We start from the raw sequence: 22,252 nt of genomic DNA on the forward strand, positions 1-22,252 counted from the left end.
ATTAAATTATGTGTGACTATACATATTTCTACATGAATGGTAACCAACGTGCATTATCCATAATTAGTAGCTAACCATTGAGGAGAAGTGGATTCAAATTAAATAGAAGCGTTTTTAGTCATTGATTGAATTTGATATTTGAGTAAATAAGTTTGTCTGAACTTGCAAAATCGAATAAAACCCAATTAACTTTTGCTTTTCTTAGATTAATCTTTAGTAGTTAAATTAGTTAATTAAAACTGTTCCCTGTGATCGATACCCAACTGTTTTTTTTATACTATTTGCGAAAAGGCACACTTCCTTTAGTCGGATAGCTAGTTAGATAATAGGTAAAATTAGGTGTAGTAATATTTCGACATCAAGTTTTTGGCGCCGTTCCCGGGGAACGACTATTTAGATTAAAATTTATTTGCTTTAGGTTAATAGATCCTTTTTGTGGGGTAAAACCTGCAAAAAGTTAATTTTGAGCATTAGTTTTTTTTAGAACTGAAGTTACGGTGTGGGCCTTAAGCTCACGACGTGAATTTGGTTTTTTCATGTTTGTTTTCGTTTTTTGTTTCTGTTTAGGATTTCTGCAACATCACGACATGGTATAATTAGCCATTACGTGGTGAGCGTTCAACATGACTTTTTTTACTAGTTTTAGTTTAATTTTACGTTTTTTTGTTGCAGTAGTACATGACCCGAGGATCCCACACACCTTTGTACCACCACTTGAAGATCCAAAGTCAGCCCTTCACCAAAAGACAGACAAAAACAAAGGAGAAACAAACCCACGAAGGAAATCACCTTTGAAAGACCTTAAATCAATTTTTGGAAAGAAGAAGGGGAAGAACATGGGTGAATCAAGCAATTATGCAAAGAACGAAAGCAAGTTAAAAAGATTTGAGCAAATCCTAATCTTCACGAATCCGATTCCGAAGAGCAAACGCGAAGAAGAGCCAAAAGAAGAGATGGCGAACATTTCCAACATGTCCATGCAGGCATATAACAAAAGAATCCGAGAGGACACCGGTCCTAGTCTCGTGCAACCTGCAATTCCTGCCACAACAACATTCGAGTTGAAGGACGTATTCTTTTCACGCTTAAGGAAGTCCCATTTTCCGAGAAAGATCATGAGGATGCTTACAAGCATCTTGATGAAGTCAATGACATAGCTGATTACTTCAACATCCCTTTTGTTCCAAGAGAGACGGTGCTTTTAAGAATGCTTCCCTTTACTTTTAAGGGAGCTGCTAAAGATTTGCTAAAGGCGCTACTACCCGGTGCAATTACTACTTGGGCGAAAATTCATGAACAATTCCTAGAACATTTTTCCCACCTTCCAGGGTTGCTAAACTCAAAAAAGCTATAGCAAATTTCGAGCAACAACCGAGTGAGTCACTCTATGAGGCATGGGAGCGCTGCAAAGGACTGATAAGAAATTTTCCCCAAAATGATTTGAATGAGCAACAAGAAGTATCAATCTTCTATGATGGGGTAAACGTGATGAAAAGGCAACTCCTTGAATCTCAAGGACTGTTAAACAAGCAAAATCCCGGTGAGATTAAGGAATTGATTGATGTGACAACCGTCAATTTTCGGTCAAGTCAAAGTCAACTAAAGTCAACAAGTCAAACCGGTCAACTCAATTTTCCCGTAGGTACTATAGTTTACGTTATGTAATTTCTAAACAACTCTCTATTCTAATGAGAGATCATAAATCGAAAAGTGCGTACATCTAGATCTCCTTAACCTAAAATTGTGGTACGTGGCGAGCCAAACCGATAAAACAATGTTGCATACTCATCGGGAGTATGCAAGATCCTTAAACAAGACTTAACGGGGTTTACGGACCTTGCATTGCGAAGCCGGACACTCACATTCGTCACACACAAAACCGCTCTCAATCGTTTTCACTCTATCTCTTCTTATCGAGAATCTCTCCCAAATATCTCTTTGTATGAGAAATCTCTCCAAGAATGTCAAATCTCTCCCAAATCTCTCTAAGTATGTGAAATCTCTCCCAAATATCTCTTTGTATGAGAAATCTCTCCAAGAATGTCAAATCTCTCCCAAATCTCTCTAAGTATGTGAAATCTCTCCCAAATATCTCTTTGTATGAGAAATCTCTCCAAGAATGTCAAATCTCTCCCAAATCTCTCTAAGTATGTGAAATCTCTCCCAAATATCTCTTTGTATGAGAAATCTCTCCAAGAATGTCAAATCTCTCCCAAATCTCTCTAAGTATGTGAAATCTCTCCCAAATATCTCTTTGTATGAGAAATCTCTCCAAGAATGTCAAATCTCTCCCAAATCTCTCTAAGTATGTGAAATCTCTCCCAAATATCTCTCTCAAAATCTCTCTCAACTTTCTATAATCACTCGGGGCGTCCCGACCCTTGAATTTGGCAAAAACAGCCCAAAAGCGGAAGTCTACGCGAAAAACGGACTTGAGGAACCGAAACCCCTCTTAGGACCCGCAAGTCCTCTTAGGACCCGAACCCTTCTGAGCTGACGGCTGCTGAACCGAACCTCACTCAAAGAACCGAACCCAAAGGCTCCTGGAACCGAACCTCGCACATCACCCGAACCCGAACGTTCGGTACATTTCGGGTCTGATCACCTTCTCTTCTGAAGACCGAAGACCGAGCCTTCGCTTCTGATGACCTACCGAGCCCTCGCCCCTTCGCTTCCTCGCCCCCTTCGCTTCACGCCTAGCAGCATTAGGGACCGAACCCAGCCTCAGGAGGACCGAACCTCGGCCAGGACCGAGAGGTCTCGCTGGGAAGCCTCTTTTCTCCCGGTTTTCGACTAATGTTGCGTTTTAGGCCCGTTTTTAATTGTTTTAACACGGGATTTTCACCCAAAACTTTATTTTAACATATAAGGACCCTTAATTATTAATTAATCATGTTTTTAAGGATAAAACCTTATCCAAAAGAGTGGGTGAAGTATATAGGTAGAGTGTTGACTTTACTTTATTCTATGACACAAGCAACCACTCCCATACCCACTCCATGTCACTATTCACCATCAGCCCATGCCTAGTCACTTCATAAGTCTTTTCTCATTATTTTCAGCCATTCCCAAGCTCTTAGAGCTGGAACATCCACCCTCTCTCCTCACACTTTATTCATTCTCTCATTCTTCCACCAAGAACCACACTCCAAACTCTCTCATCTTTCTCTCTCAAATTCGAGAACTTCAAGGCATACTCCAAGACTTTTCTCCTTCATTTAGTAAGTATCATCATCTTTCTTATGATTATTACACATCCTCCTACTCAAAATCATAGATTGCTTACACAAACATCATCATCTTCTTGTTAGATCTTCGAATCTTCAAGTGATTCATCAAGTGTTCTTGAGTTGAACACTTCTCTTCTTCAACACTTATCTACTGAAATCACTCAAAGTGAGTTCATACCCCTATATTTTCATGTTTTCTCGAGTTTTAGGGGGGAATACAAGTTAAAACACCAAGAACATAACTAAATTTTTCTAACAGCTTTCATCAGGAAAGTTGAACTCCATTCACGGACTGTTTTGGACAACTTAAACATTTTTTTTTGAAAACCTGTTTTAGTTGTAAGTAGTTCCAGTTCTTAGCTTTAAAATGACTACTTTCACATCTCCATACGATTTTTCTACAATTTATGGTGATTTTTACAAACCTGCCTATCATTTCAAACACCAATCCGGACCAGTCTGTGATTATGGACTATTTCACCCAAGTTGGAGATCATTAAAAATCATGATAAAAATTATGAGTAAACTAGACACATTTTGGGAACTCTCAGAATGTACGGATTTAGTTCTTGACTTTGTATGATTTTTCTATGACTTTTCTAAAACAGCACAAAAATGTTAAATTTAGTTAACAACATATAACTTTCATAACACTTTGTATTATGTTGAGCAAAGTGTATAACAATAAGATTTAAGTATTGAATGTGTTTCCTTGTTAGTTTATCATCATAAACTGAAACTTAGTCATTCATGATAAGATTATTCATTCATTTAGAACACGTATACTAAGCTATAATGAGCATAGTTTATGGATTCATAACACAAATATGTTTTCATAAAAGAGTTCTTATACATTACAAATGTTTTGGATAAACTATAATAGGTATACTTTATGTATAAATTACTTTTCAAACTTATTTATCAAAGGTTTTTCAGTTTAGTTCACGTAAATCTGTTAATGAATAAATTTGTGAGTCATTCACTTCGGGTTACTTCCAAAGTAACAAAGTGAAAAAGTCCTGTAAATTGTAACCAGAGTCTCTTGTAGGGAGAACGTGATAGTTGTGTATAGATCTATATTGGGTTTGACAAACCCACACCAGAGCTGCTTGCAACAGCTAGACCGGCAGGTCTGTGGTGACAAGTGTCATTTAACGGCGACGCCTGAAGAATGTCGTATTACGAGGCCGTCTATGTCAAGTATGGTTATGATAGCTCACATGTGGTATTAACAATCATAAGATTTACGGGTTCTAACTTTAAATTAGCGAGTTATGTCTATTTAGCTCACTGAAATTACTTTAAGTATGGAAAAATACTTGTACGCCTTCATATCAACAAAGGTTTTATGTCGATTTAAAATCACTTTTTACATCAACAATTACATACTTTATTGTATACTTTCGGTCTTGGTATTTAAGACTACACATCATTCATTACGGGATGTTTCTCACATCAGAAAGGGTTTTATGCCGATTTGAAACCACTTTTATATCTTTAAGTATGACAAATATTTGTTCATTTTCGGTCCTGGTATTTAGGACCACTTTAACTTTTGTAAGGAAAATATTGGATTTTTCTTGGTAACATACATCTCTTTACAAAGACCGATTTTCAAACTCTTACTGTCAAAAGCTTATGAACTCACCAACCTTTGTGTTGACACTTTTCAAAATTACTTGTATTCTCAGGAATTCAGTGAAACAGGAAATCAACCACGTTTTGAGGATGGGACGATAAATCGTCAAACAGTTCATTTTGTATCATAATGTAATTGATTTGAATCATGTAAACATATACTTTGGTGTAACTTTTTCAATTATATTTATGATGGTTGTATTTACTTTGAGCATTATTATACTCGTTGTTGTGATACTCTACATGAAGTCCTCCACCCCCGGACGTTTCCGCCATCCTTGGTTTGGGGGTGTGACAATTGAAGAGTTTTCCATGCATTCGCGTGAATACTACAATCATAGACATGACAGAGTGAACGGAATTGGGAGTGGCACCTCTGAAGATATAGTTTCTGTTTCAGCTATGGTGAACACTATGGACCGAAGGAAACAAAGATGGACCAATCCATACATGCTACTCGAGTTGGTTGTGAAAGATGCAATGGTCCACATTTGACCAACGATTACCACTTGGATGAGAACGAGAATAAAAAGGTTTAAGTTTCCTACTCAAGTGGAGACAAATACGATGAAGATTGGATGAAGAAAAAGAAAGAGTGGTTGCCATATGATGAATATAGAAAGAAAAAATAAGAAAAATTTACTCAAACTGGTCTAGGCTTTTATCAAAAGAGCAACGAATTGAAAAGAAGGTCGATTTAGAGTCCATGCTCACTAGGTTATGGAGGCTTCAAAAAAAAATACATGATGCGGTGATAAGAGACCAATAAATTCTCATGAGTGACCAGTAAGATTTGCTAAGGAATCATCAAGCATCAATTCAAAACATCGAAGCTCAACTTGGACAATTAACCACTTCGGTTAATGTACGACTTTCTTCAAAAATTCCCAACAAAAGCCACAACCTCAAGTTATGGTGACCGAAACTGAAGAAGATACCATCTCTGAATTCCTTGAAGCCCTTACTCGTTCTATTAGATGCTAAATCTTCTGGATTTAAAGGCTACTAGAATGACGATTCACATGGCTAATCATTTAGTGACTCATCCATGAGGCATAATGGAGGATATTTTGGTGAAAATTGGAAGGTTTGTTTTCCCAATTGATTTTGTCGTATTGGATATGAAAGAAGATACCAATGTCCCAATAATTCGTGGGCGCCCTTTACGTAATATTGCGAGATATTTGGTAGACATTTGGGAGTGCAAACTTACATTAAGATTTGGAGAGGAAGAAGTTACCTTTGGAGTGGCGGATAGATTTCAGAATGATAATGCTCAAGGTGAAGTTTTCAACATAGATGAAGAAAATGAACTTGAGGAATTGGAAAAGTTAATGGAAGAAAAAATTCAGTCAATTCAACAAGTCAAACATACGAGGCGAAGAGCATCCATTCTAGTAGTTTTTGAAGTATTTTCTTATAAAACTCCAACATCTTAGGTGAGTAAGGGGAGTGAAGAAGGATTAGTATTGAGTGATGAGGAAGAGGTTATTTCAAAAGAAAAACAACTAACTTGGGACAAGAAGGTGGTACCTATGGAGCTAAAGAGTGAAGAAAAAGAGGGACATAAACTTATGGTGAATAAGGGAGTGAAAAGAAAGCTTGAAGAGGGTGATGCTAAGGGTAAAAAGGAGAACTCTAAAAAAGCTTATCTTAGAAGAGTTCAAGCATACAAGAAACGATGGAAGGTTTAAAAGGTGCAACTGGTGATGGAAACTCCTGAAAATTCAACGTGAGGTGACACGGAGTCCGGCTTATGACTCCAACAAAAAGAAGCGCTTCTCGGGAGGCAACCCAAGTTTGGTTTGCAATTTTTCTTTTCGTTCGCTTGCATTTTTAATTTTTTCATTTTTAATTGAATTTTTGGATATTAATCATCAAGTCATCCAAATTATTTTTAAAAATGGTATAAATCAAGTGTGGGGTTCATAAGTATTGAGTGATAAATAAATTGAAGTTTTAAGAAAAAAATTGGATTTTTGATGAAAAATCGCGACAACACGTCATGGGTTCAAGGCCCACCTCGTGCTTCCTTTTATTAGGCCCGATTAGTAGTCCAGTAGACAACATCACGACGTGAATTCCAATTCACGACATGAAATTTAAAAGTCACCGGGGAGGGGGTGGGGGGATTTTATACCTAAGCTTTGACCAAACTATAACTTACACCACTCATACTCACGGACGAACACAGATAGTAGACTCAATCCGTATTTTTAGACTTTTCTTCCACAATTTCTTGATTTAGTGTCTCATATCTACATTTGGTAAGTTTTCCATTCCATGTTCTTGTTAATTTCTTCCCATTATAGCATTTAGCGTCTAGGGTTGTTCATGGAGTTGAAATGCCCAAAATTGAGTCAATTAGTTGATAAATTTTGATTGCATGTTTGATATTGAGCCTTAGAATTACAAATTAGACAAATCCCAAGTGAAAGTTTTAGTTTGTTTTGACCCTACAATGACCGATCAGAATCACATCACAAATTCACTTCACGAAGTGGACTTTACGTCCATGACGAAATCTGGGCGAACGACCTTCTATTCTAGGTTATTGATTTTATTCCTTGGTGTTTTGTTTGTTTTCTTTGCTATTTGTTATTCTTCAGTAATAATGGGGCCTCATCGAGCAGTTCCACAAGAGAAAGATCACATTGACGTGTCAAGCATTCATCCGCTCTACCGATTCCCTTAAAACATCTCTCAAGCAATGCTAATAATTATATAAACTGATTGGGGTGGTTGTACAACCGAGAGTTTGCGGTTGCTCCGATTGTGGATTGGTCATGGTTGTGTGGGGTACGAATGGTTGCAGAAGTGGAGAGACATTGGTCTAAGTTATTTGTTGGAGACGGATTTTCATTTCCATGCAACAGATGGAGGAATCTTTTATGTATTCAAGAACCCATTTATCGGGAGTTATTAGTCGAATTCTTTGCTATTGTGAACTTTGAATACAAAGCTACCAATCCAAACTATAACCGAGCTCTTACATTCCGATTGGGAGGTGTATACTGAGAGTGGCCTTCGTGAGTTTGCATGGTTCCAAAAATATCTCACTAAATCTATTAAGTGCTCATTGAAAACTTTAAGAACATTATGATCTTAAGGTTGTAAAAGAAAGGTTAACTAGTCTATTATTCAATTTCACATTCCAAAACTCACATATTTTGTTCCTAACTAATTGAATACTCAAATGAAAGTTGTCAAATAGATAAAACCATCATTAATCTCATTGTAAGTACATAAATTAATTATGGAATCCTTAATTCCATTCCATGCTTCCCAAATTGTCCTTTGGGCCTATTATGATATGGACCTTGAACTTAACACCGCCACTTGCTGATTTCGGTTGGGTTGAGCCCTATAATCACAACAATGAAGAGATAACATCAGTCGACGTCCGGAAGGTGATCCCGTGACGAAGCTCTGACGGTCGAGTTAGTGTATGTTTGAGGATATGGTAATTAGTGATGGGTTTTGTATACTACAACATTCTATGGTGCACATACAACCCTAAATACCTTGGATCTATGTTTTCACTAATTATACATGCAAAGGTGTTTCCAAGGTATTAAGCCTATAACTAGCATGAAATTTTCATATATCGTGCAAGTGACTAGTTAGGGTAACATACCTTTTGTGTAGCTTGAAGTCTTGATGTATTTGGCCTTAAGAGTTTAGTACCCCAAGTGTTGCACCTCAAATGGAATCACAACTTGTAACAACCGAAAAATACAACCAATTTTAAATTTTTCAAAACAGCTCGATTTCATTAAATCTTTGCAAAAATGTTTTCAATACAAAACATTTAACGTATTCCCAGAATCACATTACTACAAAATCGCGAGGAACGGTACGATCACGCCTTCGCCTTGCCACAGTCTCCTGAGGAACCTGAAAAACATGAAACCACAACTGTAAGCCCGAAAGCTTAGTGAGATATTCCCAAAATACCAACCACTAACACCATACACGCATAACATGCCACAACATATCAGATCATAGAACATCCATGCACTTCGGGTCTACTGTGTGACTGGTCCGCCGCACCGGCCTATAGTCCACCTGGTCCACCCTCTAAGTCTATCCATATACATCGAGTCTGCAGTGTGATTGGTCCGCCCGCTCCCGGGCCTTCAATCCACCTGGTCCACTCTCTGAGTCTACAGTATGACTGGTCCGCCCGCACCGGGCCTTCAGTCTATCTGGTCCACTCTCTGTAACACCGTAAATTTTCAAAATAAATTTTCATTTTCAAAATCACATAATGTATCACATCACAAATCAAAATCCATAATCAATTCTGTTTTCAAAACAATCCCAAGATCTCTACATATAAAAATCTCCATCAGTGTGTGTGTACGTGTCAAGCCGTCGCCTTCCCATGGTCCTCGCTGGTACCTGAGACATCAAACATAACAACTGTAAGCATAAATGCTTAGTGAGTTCCCCAAAATACCACATACTACAAATACGCCACTCGAGGCTAACCCGACCCTCTGGTCAAGATGTCTCAGCGGGACCTTCCAGTCCCGCAGCTCGTCGGACCCTCTGGTCCAGTCATAGCTCATTGGGCCCTCTGGCCCGATCTAAATCGTTGGACCCTCTGGTCCGGTCTATATAGTCATACAACATACAAATAACACATAGCATACAATCTCATAAATAGCACATAATCTCATACATAGCACATAAGACCCTTTGGTCAACTCATAATACCACTCAAGGTAACGTATAGTGAGAAGACTCACCTCGCGTGTCTCGGTAACTCGTATAGCTCTCAACCACTAGTGCTCGATCTCCCGAGCTATCATCCTCCTATAACACAGGTGTATTTTTACTTAATACTACTTGACTCTGGCTGACTAATACCACGAAGTCAAACCAGTCAACACTGGTCAACGGTCAACCCGACTCGCCGAGTCTGGCATGGACTCGCCGAGTCCCTACAGGAACCCGATTCCCTCTGAATCTCTTCCAACTCACCGAGTCACTCACCCGACTCGGTTACACAGTCCCTGGTCCGAAGTCTCAGAACAACCCGCACCAACTCGCCGAGTCTGGGATTGGACTCGGCGAGTGCACTCCATGCACAACCTCAAACAACCTTCTAAGGTCAGATCCACTCTAGTAACTCATAGATCCAGTCCCCTTAAGCTTAATGACCACGTAAAGTCCGAGTCTTGGTGCTCATTAAGCATCAAATAGCTCATTAATGGAGGTTTAGCCTCAAATACATAGATCCCAATCTAAAACCTCCATGGATGCACATAAAGCTTGGGCAAGGAGGTGCTATGGACCTCTATGGGTCTAGATTCAGAGCCATAACTCGCCAAGGGACCATGATGATGCTAGATCTAGCCACAAATGGGTTCAAAAACCCTAAATCTATATGAACATCACAATAACAAAGAAGGATTCGAATGGTACCTCAGATGTGATGTCCTGGACCTTAGCTCTTCAAGAATCCACCCCTCTCTTGCTTCCTCTTGGCTAGATAACTCCAAGAATCAACAATGGCTCCTTCCCTCACTTGAATCACTCAAATGTTCTAGGGTTTCACTCTGGGGACTAATGAGCGCAAATGACGGCCATAAGGCCCTTTAAATAGGCCACAAACCCGAGAAATGAGGGTTTCATTAAACGACGCAGACTCGCCGAGTCCACTAAGGCGACTCGCCGAGTCCGAGCATCAATCCGGATGAGAACCCGCGTCTTAACTCGGCGAGTCTACGCACCAACTCACCGAGTACCTTCTTAAAACTCATAGTAAAAAGATTAATTAATATACCTGAAATCCCGGATGTTACAATTCTCCCCCACTAGAATCTGACTTCGCCCTCGAAGTCTCATTCCTAAAATAACTCTGGATGCTGCTCCCGCATCTCCCGCTCAGGTTCCCAGGTCAACTCGGACCCCTTCCGATGCTGCCACTGAACCTGTACCAGAGGCACTTCCTTGTTCCTCAGAACCTTGATCTTTCGATCCACAATCGCAACTGGTCTCTCTGCGTAGTTCAGGCTCGCATCCACCTGAATATCCTCCAACGGTACCACTGCCAACTCGTCGGCAATACATTTCCTCAACTGCGAGACATGAAAGGTATCATGGATCTGCCCCAACTCAGCAGGTAGGTCCAACCAGTAGGCTACCCTGCCTACCCTAGCAATTACCCTGAAGGGTCCAATGTACCGGGGTCCCAACTTGCCCCTCTTCTTGAATCGTATCACTCCTTTCCAAGGAGAGACCTTTAGGAGCACAAGATCACCGACCTGAAACTCGAGCTCGGACCTACGCATGTCCGCATAACTCTTCTGGCGACTCTGCACGGTCAACAACCTCTACCTGACCTGCTGAATCTGCTCGGTCGTCTGGAGTACAATCTCCGTGCTACCCATCACCCGCTGCCCCACCTCTCCCCAGCAGATGGGGGCGTGACACCTCCGCCCATACACCAGCTCAAAGGGTGGCATACCAATGCTCGAATGATGGCTGTTGATATACGAAAACTCTGCTAAAGGTAGGTAGGTGTCCCAGCTCCCTCCAAAATCCAGAACACATGCTCGGAGCATATCCTCAAGCGTTTGAATCGTTCGCTCGCTCTGTCCGTCCGTCTGCGGGTGGTATGCAGTACTGAAATGCAATCTTGTACCCAACTCCTCATGAAACTTCTTCCAAAACTTGGAAGTAAAACATACATCCCGGTCTGAAACAATCGACATCAGAACCCCATGCCGCGATACCACCTCTCTCACATATAATTCCGCCAATTTCTCCGCAGAAGAGCTCTCGCTGATGGCTAGAAAATGAGCGCTCTTCGTCAATCTATCCACGATCACCCAAATCGCATCAGCTCCTCTCGAAATCCTTGGCAATTTGGTGATAAAATCCATGGTAATCTGTTCCCACTTCCACTCGGGAATCTCCAACGGTTGCAGCTTACCATGTGGATGCTGGTGCTCGGCCTTAACTTGGCGACAAGTTAGGCACCTCTCGACGAACCAAGCAACATCCCTCTTCATACAGGGCCACCAATACTCCTTCTTTAGGTCCAAATACATCTTGGTAGCCCCAGGATGGATCGAGAACTTCGATCGATGTGCCCCTCCATCAAAATGGTATGCGTCCCGCCCACAAAAGGTACCCAAATCCGACCCTGAAACGTCAAAAGTCCCCGACCATCGGTAACGAATTCCGATACCTGACCAACCACTCACTCCCTCTTTTGATTTTCTGATCTCGCAGCCTCAGCCTGAGCCCCTCGGATGGTGTCCAAAATCAGAGTCGTCACCGTCAACCTCAAACAGATGTCTCGCAATGGGGCACTCTCTGCCCTACGACTCAGGGCGTCGGCTACCACATTAGCCTTGCCCGGGTGGTACAGGATCTCGCAATCATAATCCTTTACCACATCCAACCATCTCCTCTGCCGCATATTCAGATTTGGCTGATCCATCAGGTACTTCAAACTCTTGTGGTCCGTGTATATCGTACACCGAACCCCGCCAGATCTTGAGGGCGAAGACCACAGCCCCCAACTCCAGATCGTGGGTGGGATATCTCGTCTCATGAGGCTTTAACTGCCTCGATGCATACACGATCACATGCCATCTCTGCATCAACACCGCTCCCAACCCTGATATCGATGCATCACAGTACACCACAAAATCCTCCATCCCTTCCGGCAATGCAAGCACGGGAGCTTCGCACAATCTCTGGCGAAGAGTCTCAAATGAGGTCTACTGCTCCGGACCCCATGAGAAAGTAACACCCTTCCGGGTTAACTTGGTAAGTGGCACAGCAATTTTGGAGAAGTCCCTGATAAATCTCCGATAGTAGCTGCCAGCCCCAAGAAACTGCGGATCTCCGCAGGTGACCTCGGCACTTCCCAACTCATCACGGCCTCGATCTTGGCCGGGTCAACCAATATCCCATTCTGGTTAACGAGATGCCCTAAGAACTGGACCTCCCGTAACCAAAAATCGCACTTGGAGAATTTGGCGAATAGCCTCTCCGACCTCACAACCCCAAGGAGCTCCCTCAAATGCTCCTCATGCTGCTCTCTGGTCCTCGAATACACCAGGATATCATCAATGAATACAATGACTGAACGATCCAATATCGGCCTACACACCCTGTTCATGAGATCCATGAATGCCGCTGGTGCATTGGTGAGCCCGAATGGCATCACCACGAACTCGTAATGCCCGTAACGAGTCCTAAACGCCGTCTTCTGGATATCCTCATCCCGAACTCTCATCTAGTGATATCCCGATCTCAAGTCAATCTTGAAGAACCAAGACGCCCCCTGCAATTGATCGAATAGATCGTCGATCCTCGGCAACGGATAACGGTTCTTGACCGTCAACTTGTTCAACTCCCGGTAATCAATGCACATCCGGTGTGAACCATCCTTTTTCTTGACAAAAAGGATCGGAGCTCTCCAGGAGAGCTACTGGGATGGATGAACCCTTTCCCCAACAGCTCTTGCAGCTGTGAGGATAACTCCTGCATCTCTGGCGGTGCCAGCCGATATGGCGCCTTAGCGATAGGCGCAGCCCCGTGAATCAAATCGATACGAAACTCCACTTGCCTCTCGGGAGGTATGCCCGACAACTCCTCGGGGAACACGTCCCGGAACTCACGCACTATCGGCACATCATCCACTGAACTTGGCCTCTCAACGGCCTCTCGTACATCCGTCTCATAGGCCACGAATCCCTTGCAGCCCTGCTGCAAACTCCACCTCGCTCTGGCAACCGAACAAAATACCGAACCACCACGAGTCCCCTCTCCATAAACTGTCAGCACTCCCCCACTAGGATCTCGGATCGTCACCAACTGACGCTCGCAATCTATGACAACCCCGAAACGGCTCAACCAATCCATGCCTACTATGACACATACATCCCCCATAGCAATTAGAATCAAATCAATCGGGAACTCCACCCCGAAGATCTCCAGCACGCATCCACGTATCACCTCGGTAGCACATACCTCACGCTCATCTGCTATGGAAACCCGCAGAGGTCGACTCAACGTCTCTCTCGGAATACTAATGTGCCGACTAAAAGCTAAAGATATGAAAGACCGACTCGCACCCGAGTCGAATAAAACCAATGCAGGTACAGAACTCACAAGAAAAGTACCTACGCATAACATATAGCAATTACAATAGCATAAACTCAACATAAAATAGATAAAGATTACATACCCGCCACGACGTCAGGTGCTGCGCGGACCTCCTCCGCAGTCAGCTGGAAGGCTCTCCCCCTAGCCTTCGGTGCTCCAGCCTTCACTGGCCGGGTCTCGGTAGCTCGAACCACAGGTGCAGATCCCTGCGCTGATCTTTGAAGCTGGGGGCACTCGGCCTTCCGATGGCCAGTCTGGTTGCAATGGAAGCAAACCGAGAACCCCTTCGGACAGTCCCTCGCAAAATGTCCTTCCTTCCCGCATTTGTAGCATACCCCAGTCTTGCACGGCCCGTCATGGCTCTTGCCGCACTTCCCACAAGTGCAGCCCCTCGAACTGCCTGTCCTCGAATCAGCGGGCTTTGCCCGCTTGGCGGCCGGCTGCGACTGTGCCGGTCGCCGATCACCCCTCTGCAACTCAGTCTCCTCCCTCGCCTGTGTCTCAAGCTCGATCTCCCTCTTCCTGGCATTTGCCTGGAGCTCGGCAAATGTCTGATAAGTCGAGTTCGCCACGAACTCACGGATGTCCCTCCTCAAGATGCTCAGATAACGGCTCATGCGAGCCTGCTCAGTGGACACCAACTCCGGGCAAAACAACGCCCGCTCATGAAACATCCTCGTAACCACGGCACCGACTCGGTCCCCTGTTTGAGGGTCAGAAACTCCTGAGCTAAACGTTCCCTCTCCACCTGGGGAACATACTCGTCACGAAACATCGTAGTAAACCTCTCCCAGGTCACTGCAGTCAGCTCAGCCGTAGAATAGTTCGCGGTCACGAATTTCCACCAGTCCTTCGCCCCCAAGCGAAGCTGGTTGAGTGCGAATCGCACCCTCAAGTGCTCTGGACACGAGCACGTATAGAAACACCCCTCCATGTCTGAGATCCACCTCATAGCGGCAATCGGATCCTGTGTACCATCGAACTCCGGTGGTTTCGTGTTGCTGAACTCTCGGTACAGCAACGAATCACCACCCTGGGGTCTCGCAGCGGCAACAGCTGTGGTGGCTGCAGCAACAACAACATCAGTCAAAGCAGCATAACGCTCGTCAAACGTCTCGATCAGTGTGGTCTTAATAGACCCAAACATCTCCGGAATCTCGGCTCAGATGGCAGCGGCCACCTCCTCATGGATGATCCGACGGATCTCCTCATCGCTCACCCCACTGTTCTCGGGGTTGTAGCGTGTCCCAACCATGATCAACCTCTGAAATACAACATAAGAAATATCAGGAATACTCTTGAGTATACTCACACTCGATAACTCAAACATCCTCTCTCCTGGTACTCCCAAGGATTCTTACTTGGACTGCGCACCAATCCGGTGTCTTCGATAGTACGGGCCCAATACTATCGTCCACACCGAATCGATATACAACCCAAGTCCTCCTCCTAGGATCCCAAATCGTAAACACTCTACTCTCGCTATGCACTGGATACTCTCAATAGCCCTACCCTGAGCTCCTCACTGCTACCTACTCACTCTCTCAAAGTGTCTCCTAGCAGCAGCGATCTGCTAAGCTAAGGCATCACAAATCAGGCCCACTCTAGTCCTAATAGGAATACCTAGCCTCTCTAACATGCACCACATAATTATCACATAACTCATAATATATAATGTAAAGGTATTTTGGGGATTCACCGTTCGGGCGCTGGCTGACCGTACACACCTTCCACTCTGCTCGTTTCCCAAAACCTCTTTTTCTTTTTAGAAATTTTTTGTTTTATTTGAAAATTTCTCAAATCCTCGGTTTGAGTTCAAATACGCCCGAAGGTGCATCCGAATCCCTCAAACCAAGGCTCTGATACCAACTTGTAACACCGTAATTTTTCAAAATAATTTTTCATTTTCAAAATCACATAATGTATCACATCACAAATCAAAATCCATAATCAATTCTGTTTTCAAAACAATCCCAAGATCTCTACATATAAAAATCTCCATCAGTGTGTGTGTACGTGTCAAGCCATCGCCTTCCCACGGTCCTCGCTGGTACCTGAGACATCAAACATAACAACTGTAAGCATAAATGCTTAGTGAGTTCCCCAAAATACCACATACTACAAATACGCCACTCGAGGCTAACCCGACCCTCTGGTCAAGATGTCTCAGCGGGACCTTCCAGTCTCGCAGCTCGTCGGACCCTCTGGTCCAGTCATAGCTCATTGGGCCCTCTGGCCCGATCTAAATCATTGGACCCTCCGGTCCGGTCTATATAGTCATACAACATACAAATAACACATAGCATACAATCTCATAAATAGCACATAATCTCATACATAGCACATAAGACCCTCTGTTCAACTCATAATACCACTCAAGGTAACGTATAGTGAGAAGACTCACCTCGTGTGTCTCGGTAACTCGTAAAGCTCTCAACCACTAGTGCTCGATCTCCTGAGCTATCGTCCTCCTACAACACAGGTGTATTTTTACTTAATACTACTTGACTCTGGCTAACTAATACCACGAAGTCAAACCAGTCAACACTGGTCAACGGTCAACCCGACTCGCCGAGTCTGGCATGGACTCGCCGAGTCCCTACAGGAACCCGATTCCCTCTGAATCTCTTCCAACTCACCGAGTCACTCACCCGACTCGGTTACACAGTCCCTGGTCCGAAGTCTCAGAACAACCCGCACCAACTCGCCGAGTCTGGGATTGGACTCGGCGAGTGCACTCCATGCACAACCTCAAACAACCTTCTAAGGTCAGATCCACTCTAGTAACTCATAGATCCAGTCCCCTTAAGCTTAATGACCACGTAAAGTCCGAGTCTTGGTGCTCATTAAGCATCAAATAGCTCATTAATGGAGGTTTAGCCTCAAATACATAGATCCCAATCTAAAACCTCCATGGATGCACATAAAGCTTGGGCAAGGAGGTGCTATGGACCTCTATGGGTCTAGATTCAGAGCCATAACTCGCCAAGGGACCATGATGATGCTAGATCTAGCCACAAATGGGTTCAAAAACCCTAAATCTATATGAACATCACAATAACAAAGAAGGATTCGAATGGTACCTCAGATGTGATGTCCTGGACCTTAGCTCTTCAAGAATCCACCCCTCTCTTGCTTCCTCTTGGCTAGATCTTCTCTTCCCTTGCTAGACAATAACTCCAAGAATCAACAATGGCTCCTTCCCTCACTTGAATCACTCAAATGTTCTAGGGTTTCACTCCGAGGACTAATCAGCGCAAATGACGGCCATAAGGCCCTTTAAATAGGCCACAAACCCGATAAATTAGGGTTTCATTACACGACGCAGACTCGCCGAGTCCACTAAGGCGACTCGCCAAGTCCGAGCATCAATCCGGATGAGAACCCGCGTCTTAACTCGGCGAGTCTACGCACCAACTCGCCGAGTCCCTTCTCAAAACTCAAAGTAAAAAGATTAATTAATATACCTGAAATCCCTGATGTTACACTCTCCGAGCCTTCGGCACGTCTGGTCCGCCCTTTCGGGGCCTACAGCCTATCCGGACCGCTCGCTGGGCCTTCGGGACAACCGGTCCGCCCTGGGTATCTTAGCCTACAGCACACAGCAGGACCCGCCTCAACCCAACTCTAGTCCAAACAACCATGTGCACATATACATACAATCATATAGCAATTCACAGTCAACAAGCAGATCAAACAGATCACATAACATACCACCATCCTAACCAGGATACCGACCTAACAGATCACTAACACAGCATCTCCCTATCTCTCAGGATACCGATCTCAATCAGGTCTCTAACATATACCATCCTAACTCACAGGATGCAAACATATCAAAGCAGAAACATAATAACAACTACCCAGATCTCAATCCGATAAGGGCCGACCTTGGTGCCTTAGACCATGTTGATATAGTGAGGATAACTCACCTCGAAACTACCGGCTGAAAGGATAAGATCCCGCTGCTCCAAGCTCCGACACGAACTCCTCCACTGGACACCAACACACTCACTCAATAAATACCCTTAATCACCAAAATACCCCTGAAAGACAACTGGTCAACCCTTGGACAAGGTCAAAATCAACCCCTGACTGACTCTACTCGCTGAGTCAACCCGATGACTCACCGAGTCCCCATACTCAGAACTTCCCTCAATCCGCGACCTAACTCGCCGAGTCACCCCGAGACTCGCCGAGTCCAACAACTCTGAGTCCACTCGCACACAACTCACCGAGTCATCCCTTGACTCACCGATTCTCGACTCGACCAGAAAATATTGGGTCTCTTCGACAAGACTCGCCGAGTCTAAGAACAGACTCGCCGAGTCTAAGGCTATCTTTAACCTACTCACCGAGTTGTTCATACAACTCGCCGAGTTCCAAGCCATCTTCATCCAACTCGCCGAGTTGTTCTTCCAACTCGTCGAGTTCCAGCTCATCTTCAAGCAACTCGTCGAGTACACACATGTGACTCGCCGAGTACCACCGGTCTGAATCCATACAGAAGCATTCTAGGCCATGCAATTGATCCAAAACATAGATCTAGCCTCCTACAACTCATCCATCACGTAAAGTGGCAAACTTTACGTGAATCCAAAGAGATCTATGCATTTTGCACATTAGGGCTAAGGTTTGGGACATGATGGCTTCATCCAACACTCAACACAGGGACTTTCATGCATTCCAACTCTTCTCCATTCCAGATCTGAGGTAGCAACCTCAGATCTAACCTCTAAACTCCAACACATCCAAATATATAATCTCTAATACCCCCAAAATGATGCACCAAGGAAATAGCAGCTCAAAGACGAGATATTACCTCAAAAGAACGCCCCAACTGCAATGAAACTTGAATCCAAGCAAAGCCCCTTGCTCCAAGCCTCTCCTTCTCTAAGATCTGTTCAACAACCACCTCTCCAAGATCCAATTTGCTCAACAATGGGGTTTCTCCACAAAATTAGGGTTTTTGGGACTCAAGGGGGGGGGGTGATAAAGAGGCTGGGAAGGAAACATAATGTTCTTTATATAGGTCTCAACCCCGAGAATTAGGGTTTTCTCCACTCAGCGCCTACTCGCCGAGTCCACCTCATTGACTCACCGAGTGGGCTACTTAACACGCGACCCAATCGCGACTCTACTCGCCGAGTCCATCCATGGACTCGCCGAGTCACTCTTTCCCAATTTACTCTTTTAGCCCTTCAACTCTACTCTTGATATTTTGGGATGTTACACAACTCACCTAAAACAAAGATGACTATTGACACAAAATTCCTTCCACACCTAAATCAACTCCATGAGCTCCAAGAACTAGAAGTGGCGATGTTGGCTATGGAGTGACCTATTTATATGTAGGATTCAAAAGGTCATGGGTATAACCCAAATCCATACCCATGGGTTTTATGATCCATGGTTCATGGGGCCTAACACTTTATGTATCCATACATAAACTTGGTCCAACATGGATCATAAGCCCAATACATATAAATATAACTAATTACCATAATTAGTCCCCATAGATTTAATTAGTCTCTCTTGATCACTATATTAATTCCAAATTAATTCTTGATCAATTCTAATTAAGACATGTGATTTCATATTAATATATTAGAACTTATAATATATTAATAAATCATCATATATAACCTTTTCTCAAGAGTCCATCCTAACAAATTGTCCTGGTGTTATGCAACCCAAATGGACCAGGCTACTCTCGGGTCGAGTACATACCAATAGGATTTATGGGCTTAGACATCTAATCCAACAGTCTCCCACTTGGATAAGTCTAAAACTATTATTGCAAATATGACTCCAAGATCCCGACTAGCAATTATAGCTCTTAAAAGCTGTTGTCTAACTCTGACCTAGTCAATGACGTGTCTATTAGAAAAGGGATCATATATTCCTCTATTCTTGATATCATGTGGTCTGAGACATGGATTATAATCATTCTCTCTATCCATTTGTTGTTTCCTGATATCCGATTTATGACGACCGACTAATTGAACAAATCAAATCAGTCCAGGCCTGGCCGAGCACTTACCTTTGTCATCACTAAATCATCGAGGGGCCCACGGATATCGCCTTTATCCCTCCAAGGGTAAAAGGAATGGGTAAACTTCGACCCAAATGCTCGCTTGTACGTACTCATCAAATCACACCCAACGATATGTTTTATAACAAACAAGTTACTGGTTGCGTTTACATATGTCAATGTGCAACCGACGCGCGACTACAACTCACACGTCTCCGTTTGAAGAATATAAGATATTATCGTCTAATGATCACTCATGATAAAATCCATGAAGTGATTCAAATGAGTGTGGGTTTAATCCAATACTCGAATCTCATTCCAGGAGCACTCATGAATGTTGCAACAACTTTTGCTATGTCTAAACACTTTAGAAATCTACAAGCCCAATTCATGACAGTCTTGATTCATACCTACTTCCAAAGTATGATTGACTGTGGAGAGTTTGAATAAACTAGTTATTCGGGAAGTCAAAATATGCAAAGTGATACACAAAAATAATACTAATCCTATATGTCCCCAAACACCTGTGAGAGTAAATAAAACACCTTTTATTTAATCACCATATTAATTGCTCATTATTCATAGTATAATGTTTCAAATAATCAACTTTATACTTGAATCTGAAACAATAGTCATACCATGCTCCAAGCATGCACACTATGTTTGTCTAAATAGCAGTTATGCCATACTCCAAGTATGCACACTATGTTTGTCTATGATTCCAATGATACTCATTTCACAATCCCAAATCCTTATCGTAAATGTAAGAATTCCAAATTCGTGCCATTTACCGAAATCCGTTGGATTCTAAACTTATATGCATTGATCCTCTTGTAATGACTATGCACAAAGTCACAGAGACTTATCAATAGATATTACATAGTATTCCAAATTAAGATCAATTCCATGGAAACGAAGTCTCAAATTCAAAGTACATTCCTTTGAACATCCTTCTTGCATTAATTTTTCTAATCTTACACAGATTTAAAGAATAACTTCCACCTATGCAAACATTTCCACATTTCCATTTTGACTATCACTTCTAAACAAGAGTTGCCTTTTTCAGAATATGTCAATATGGTCCTTCCAAAATTAACACTATACTTCCAACTGTCCATGAGCAACCAATCTTTGGTAAACCTCAGATTATCCTCGACAATTGCTTAATCATTTTAGTCATACCTAGTTCTAGTCCTTTTTCCCTATTAATGCCCTAGGCATTTGGAAGATTTAGAACGGATAAGTATTATAGCACATGAATTGATCCTATATCCGAAGCATACAAGACACGATTCATGATGTCTCACATAAAGACATGATACTTTACCAGTCTTTTGCTACAATATTACTTATAATTTGCCATGTTTTTATAATTCGAATTATGAAAAGGGATGTCGTAATCATAATCGAATTTTAGAACGCAAATAAAGTAATCATGACTAAATTTGATTAAAATCTCACAATCTAAGCTTTTAGATTTGAAATGATGTATAATTTTCTCTCCCTTAATTATAGTGAAACAACTTTTCAAACCCTACAATTTTGAAAATTGAAACTTTTGTTTTCTATAATTAACATTGCTAACTTGCAAAACTTAACATAATAATCATGCTCCCACTAACATAATAATTATTAGCATAACACTTATGCTCCCACTAGCTTTGACATGTATCCAAAGTCATACACCTTTCCTTAGATAGCTCACATGTGTGTCTAAACAATTATGAAGAGGGATGCCGTAATCATAATATCACAATTGCTATCCACTTAAAATCTACTTAGTGCCGGTTAACCATACACTCTCCACTAACGACTTTGAGAATGCAAATATCACAATTGTTATCTACTTAAAATCTACTTAGTGAAAGCGTTTCCTCACCATCATTTTCATGAATTTGAGAGAAACCTTATGAAACTTAGATTTTTATGGTGTATTTTTTCCTATCCATGTGAATTTTTCATAACCAGAAGAGGAGGTTAGTGACAAATCCAAACTCATATTGAGTGAACTTGTTCAATCTTAACTTCTTGCCACCTGGCAGCATAAAGGCCTACCATTGCTTCCAAGTAGTTATGCAAACAATCGAGAACTCATAGAACTCACATGCAAAGTCACCTTTAACTAGAATGGGCATAGAAAAAAGAATATGTCAACATGATAGGCTACAAACCTCAAGTCATGTGCTAGTGATAAACAATAGGTTTTATTCTTGAA

At 42.5% G+C, this 22,252-nt stretch overlaps 1 non-coding gene across 1 annotated transcript; it reads right to left on the reverse strand.

The window, feature by feature from the left end:
• Positions 1 to 1,335: 1,335 nt before the first annotated feature.
• LOC145096377 (small nucleolar RNA R71) lies at positions 1,336 to 1,442 on the reverse strand. Its single transcript, XR_013703785.1, has one exon. It is a non-coding gene; the product is annotated as a small nucleolar RNA R71 (small nucleolar RNA).
• Positions 1,443 to 22,252: the final 20,810 nt, after the last annotated feature.

Source organism: Lactuca serriola, chromosome 3 (assembly GCF_051521515.1).
Source record: "Lactuca serriola cultivar US96UC23 chromosome 3, Lser_US96UC23_V15, whole genome shotgun sequence".
Taxonomy (NCBI): domain Eukaryota; kingdom Viridiplantae; phylum Streptophyta; class Magnoliopsida; order Asterales; family Asteraceae; genus Lactuca; species Lactuca serriola.